This window comes from Plectrocnemia conspersa, unplaced genomic scaffold (assembly GCF_051122295.1).
Source record: "Plectrocnemia conspersa isolate PC_06_02 unplaced genomic scaffold, ASM5112229v1 ptg000005l, whole genome shotgun sequence".
NCBI classification, from domain to species: domain Eukaryota; kingdom Metazoa; phylum Arthropoda; class Insecta; order Trichoptera; family Polycentropodidae; genus Plectrocnemia; species Plectrocnemia conspersa.
The window spans coordinates 29278770-29284769 of record NW_028277169.1 but is presented as its reverse complement, the minus strand read 5'-3'; the positions used below and the strand labels follow the sequence as shown (position 1 = coordinate 29284769).

Below are 6000 nucleotides of genomic sequence, written 5' to 3'. Positions count from 1 at the left end.
ATGATATTACAATTTATACATATGAATTATCAGATATTGCGTTTATTTGTATCGAATATGAGTTTGTCGAGGAAGCTTTAACTGACCCGTCTGAGTTTTTCGAACGTATTGTGATGAGGCGCGGCGCGAGATTTTTGTAGGGTATATAAATAAATATGGCAATAACTGTGATAGTGTATATAAGAAAATAATAACAAATCTATTTGAGATAGGAAAACTTAGAGCAAGGGGAGGGGAGAGGAGAGGGGGAACGTGGGGGGAATTAAAAGAGGATTGAAATGTATTAGAAATGAATAAACGCACTATCGAACTATGTGCTGAGAACAATCTGACAGTAGCAAAGGGAAAAAAGGAAACAATAATAATTAAAAAGTACTAGTCTTGTCGCTGCGGCGTTATGGCCAAAAATGATCGTAACGGATGCATTTGCGGCCATGTCCGTTTTATAATAATAATATATAAAATACGGAGGGGGATCGACGATCGAATTAATCTATTAAACTAACTCTTCCTTAATTTTCACAATATAAACGCTGTCAACAATATTGACATTAAACTGTTAGTGCGAGATATATTTTAAAAATATATATATTTGTAGCGATAAGACTATTACAAAAATAAAAATAAATCTTCGTAGGCTAAAAATGAGGCTGTGACATTAGCTAAAAGGAGATTGCATATAAAAATCACGTACAAAAGTAAAATGATGCCAATAATCGTTAAGATTAATAAATCCATCTTGCGATTCGCCCTTCTGTCGATATTTAAAACTATAGGGGGAATTCGATCGTTCTAATTGAAATTGTGGCGAAATTCGACAATTGAAACGAAAACTTAGCACAATTTATAAATCCTCATAATATTGGTGGTGCTAGACAAGTGTTAACGGGAGATTTCGGTTTATTCATCTCATACGTTCGTAGAAGGAATAATGTATACATATATTAAAAATAAATAAATAATAATAAAGAAAAAACGCAGGTGCTGCTCTAACTTCGACTTCATAGGATTAAAATATTTATCACTTAAAACGATAAGAATATGAAGAGAGAAAGTGAGAAAGAGAGATAGAAATTTATCGGTATCACTTGTATGGTGCCCGTTTTAGATTAAAGTAATATAATATCAGTCGAATCTTCCATAGAAAAATACGTAAATTTATCTGCCTCGGTATTGCTCAAAAATGGCTCAAAAAGTTCTCATCACTTGTTACCGGTGAGTGCAATTTCAGTTTGCGATTGTTGCGAAAGTCTTGTCTAAGATATTATTTCGAGTCAATATCGTTTCAATAAGATAATTCGAAGATTCAAACGATCAGGAATGTACAAATATATACAGTATTATAGTTGATCGTTAACAGTATAAATACATTTTTGTGTATACATATATATTTTTGTATACATATTGATATATGTGTATTCACATTGTCGATCCCGTCGATCGTTCCTGATTCAAAAGATCATAAGTAAGTCTTTACACGAATATCGCTCGAGATTTACGATCGTCGATTGTGATCTTTAATCGAAAATGTTACTATTTGTGAACGCACGTTCCGACGTACGGTGAGTCGCGTCGCTCCGTACGTGCGCGTTCTTCAGTTAAATATGAATGTTCTTTGATTATGAAAATTATGTTCCACGTTGTGGTAGTGAAAATTTTATGAAGAATTATGTACATTCTTCGATGAACTTTAAAAACATTTTTTTAATCTACGGTTTTAACGTTATCACTTATTGTATTATACATATTAATTTATAGATATCTTCTCGTTGTATTCACTCACATTTAGGCATATTTAATATTTATTTGTATATATTAATTTATTGTATTTATTTAAATTAAATTTATTTGGTATAATCATAATTTAATTAAAATATTCAATGTGTTTCGCCCGAGACTTTCTTTTTTTTCATCAATTTACTCTTGAGTCGCTTAAAACTAACGTTTTAATAGCAAAAAAGAAAGTCTTGGGTTTATTTAATTTAAATTTAATATGTCTGTAGTGTTGTTTATTATAAAATCGCACTTTATTGAAAAAAAAGTATAATTATAATCATGTGAAACAACTATTTGTATCTAATAATTTTGTCATTTTATACTGCACTTTAAACTATTTGCATGTGATATTATAATACACGTTTTAAATCGATGACGATGATCTAAGAGACAAATATTGATTTATATTGTACGTTTCCTTTTACATGTTTCAAAATGTCTCATTTATTTTACGCTGTAAAACACATTTGAATGTACACATATATGTGAACGATTTGAACAAATTCCTTTGTAACCATTGTATTGTCAGATTTGTTCAAAATGCAATTGTAGAATATTGTGTATACCAATGTGTTCCCAATGACAACGTACATTGGTATCGTAAACCATTTTAACTGGTAAGACTGTTTTGTATTCATGTGATGAAAAGTATTACTCCAGTATATAATAATATGAATAACTGAAAAAAAATAAACAAATTGTTAAATGGTCAGTAAGTATAAACATTCCAAAAATGAAAGTCTGCGGTGATGTAATTAGAAAAGAAAAAAATATGTATATGTATATTTACATGACTTTAATAGCCACTTTTTGAATCAATACGTTGTTCAGGGACATATCAAGCCATTTTTCATGTTTTTATAAAAAGGCACTCGTATTTCATTGATGCTCAATCCCTGATGAATCCTGTTAAATGTTTAAAATATAGATAAATTTACAATAAGTTTCATATAAGAGAAAAAAATGTATGAAAAAAAAATCATCTACATTGTATCAGTATTCATATAAATGTGCAAATGTTATGTTGTGATCGGCTCTTTTATGAAAATTGTCGTCACTTTTACAATCAAATTGCTGTTGTATTTTTTATGGTAAATTAATATTAATATAAATAGGTATTTTTAGACGAATAGATACGACCGGTCAACGAGTATTTTTCTTATGAAAAATTTTACAGGAAGAATATAATATAATGAAAAAAAATATAACTTATGCAATCATAACCCCTGAAGTAGCGTTTCTGTCTAAAAGGCAGTCTCGTATATCAATAATAATATAATGTCAATTTGTAATACATTTCATGTGTGTGTGTGTGTATATATTTATATATATATAATCTCAAAGTAACAATATTATATATAATAATCATATAAAATACAACAGGAATGTGATATAATATATATATATGTATAAATCTGCAATCAGATTGTATTAAAAACGTTGAGCTTGTCATATGAAATGAGTCGAATATAGTCATTTATACTGTTTGGTGACCTGATATATATATATATTTAAATATATACATATGTGTAACTAAGTGAAGAAATCCATTAGATAAGCCACCCATCACTCCATGAGTGATACTTAAGATAAACTTATGAACGTCATGCTAAGGTTGCAGTCCAAAGACACAAAAAAAGCACAATGTTAACGTACCAGTTAATTCCAATGGTGAATATTAGGATATTACAAAATATGTACATCCATAAGCAATAGATGAGGTTAACGCTAAGCGTGCAACGCTAGTTTGGATAGTTTATATACCAAAGATTACATTTAATTGTTGTATTTTATCGGCTAGCGTTGAACCGCAGCGTCGAGAGTGAGAATTGAATATACATATATGAAACATGTGACACCAACATTTTATAATAACACGTTCTTCCTTCATTGTGAATGTGAATTTTATACCTAGATTTTTCACGTATACACTATACCTAATGTACGAAAAATGAAAAATGCCGGGTAGTAAAATAATGTTCTAGTGGAAAAGGTGAATTCCGTACAGAACATATTATATGTGAAATTATCGAGCAGCAGCCATTTTCTTTTATAGATTGTCACAACTTCACTTTGAACAATAGTTTATATTTATCGATATAAATATTCTCAATGGTTGTAATTATACATTTTCTTGTTCTAAATATATATTTAAAAAATAAGGCTTAATAACGTATTGTTTTTTATTTTATTTTATCTTATTTTCGCTTATCTAAGTTCATTTTCCTTATTATCCCTTGTTTCATATTTACATATACTCCGTTATGGAATGTGATTGAATGTGAATTTACATGTAGGCAATTATGAACAAAACGGAAACACTAGTTATTAATGCGTGTGTGATGAACGGTGCGACTAAGATTTTATAATGAAACGTCTAATAACATATTTTTAAATAAAAAGAGCAATATATAACTTTAGTGTTTATACATTAATGATATCATGCTTAAAAATAAAACTCAGTCTTCCGAAGTTCAAATTGAAAACGTCTTCTCATTTCATCATCACCGATAAATGAAAAATTTATACAAGCACAAGTTATTAATTACAAAACTAATCAAACATGGTGCTCTACGGTTAGATATTGAAGTATAGAACGAGCAATGCTGGCGTTGTGTGAATTTAACAGGTTTATGTGCTTACCGAGCAGTTGTGAGATTGAAAATGTTATAGAGAATATGTGAGAGATTGGCACTATCTGATTATTTATATTTAATTATTCTTGCTTTGATTTCTATATATATATATACATTATTAACAAATTTAATATTATTTTCATAACATTATTGTACATAAATTTTTATTTTGAAAATTGGCCTAATTCTTTAAATTATTGTTAATTAAGAAAAAAGCATACTCATAATGTGTTAATATTTCATCAAATTATATATAATATGTAAATATGAATTTTAATTTCCAAGTTCCTATTTTCCTTTGCGGATTAATTATATTTTTTTCAGCTTGAAATTATTATATGAAAAAAGATTTTTAATTTGCAAACGAACAACGATATTAAGAATATTATTAAATAACTACAACATAAGACTGTTGTTAAATAATTTTACAAACTAAATTTTGATTATAAATATAATGAAATTTAATAATTGGATGTACTTGAAATTTTTATTTACCTCCTTTTTCATGTTCTTTATTAGGAAAAATTTAATTAAACAAGGAAAGCTGATGAGATTGGAAGAAAAAATATTAACATTAGAGCCAAGGTAAGTAAATAATAAACCTAGAAGCCATTTTTATAACTTATCTTAGGATAATCATATTTGTTTTGTCACCAATAATCAGATTTATATTGTAGTCACCGATAATCAGATTTATATTATAGATACAAAACGTTTGCTAGGGATAGGATTACAATGCAGTGACTTTCTATTTGCCATTATGAAAGGAAAAAATATAGATAGTGTTTGTATCTGAATATAGAATCATACTACTAATAATAGTATTTTAAGATATACATTTTACAAAATTGTTATTAAAAAAAGTTAAAGTAAATTCAATACCTATCTTGCAATGTAAATATATTTAAGAGCATTGTTCATGTGTTGAAAATGTTTAAAGTTATCGCATAAGTAATTACTATTATTAAAAGGAAAGTTCATTCGTGGGTGTAATGTCTCGGTAGAGAACTCGGCTCAAGCAAGTACAGTATGTTTGATTTCACAATAGATTTAGTATAGAGTTTATATCTAAACACAGGAACATTGAATTAATAATAATAGTTTGAAATATATGTTTTACATTAATATGCAAAAAAATTAGTTTAAGAAATAAAGTAAAAAAGGTATATTTTAAGGACATTGTCCATGTGCAATAGAAATATATATGTTTTTAATTTTTTTTTTTAATCTTTCGTTCAAACTTGACAGGCATAAATATGTACTAACTGGGTAAGTCAATCAAACATAATGAATACCTACAAGTAAATATTATATTCACAAGACTGAAAGTCTGTGAATTGATGATATTTATATAGTTAATTATAAATTATTGTGTATTCAAATTTATATGCAATAGACGTCACTTTGCAGCTAAGGACGGCTTTTTTTTAATAATAGCGCATTTTTATAAATAAAAATTCGAGTTTGCTGCCGTGACTTGAGCCCGCGGCCTCCGTGTTACTAATCTAGACCTTACGGACTATGTTATGTCAACCTCGATATCTTACAAGTAATTGATATTACTAAACAGAAAGTTCATTCGTGGCTT

General features: G+C 28.0%; 1 long non-coding RNA gene across 1 annotated transcript; it reads right to left on the bottom strand.

Annotated features, from left to right (window-relative positions):
- Window positions 1–1975: 1975 nt before the first annotated feature.
- LOC148235390 (uncharacterized) lies at window positions 1976–3617 on the bottom strand. The gene is made up of 3 exons (XR_015809641.1): window positions 3433–3617; window positions 2567–2682; window positions 1976–2455 (listed from the first exon to the last, which is right to left on the bottom strand). It is a non-coding gene; the product is annotated as an uncharacterized LOC148235390 (long non-coding RNA).
- Window positions 3618–6000: the final 2383 nt, after the last annotated feature.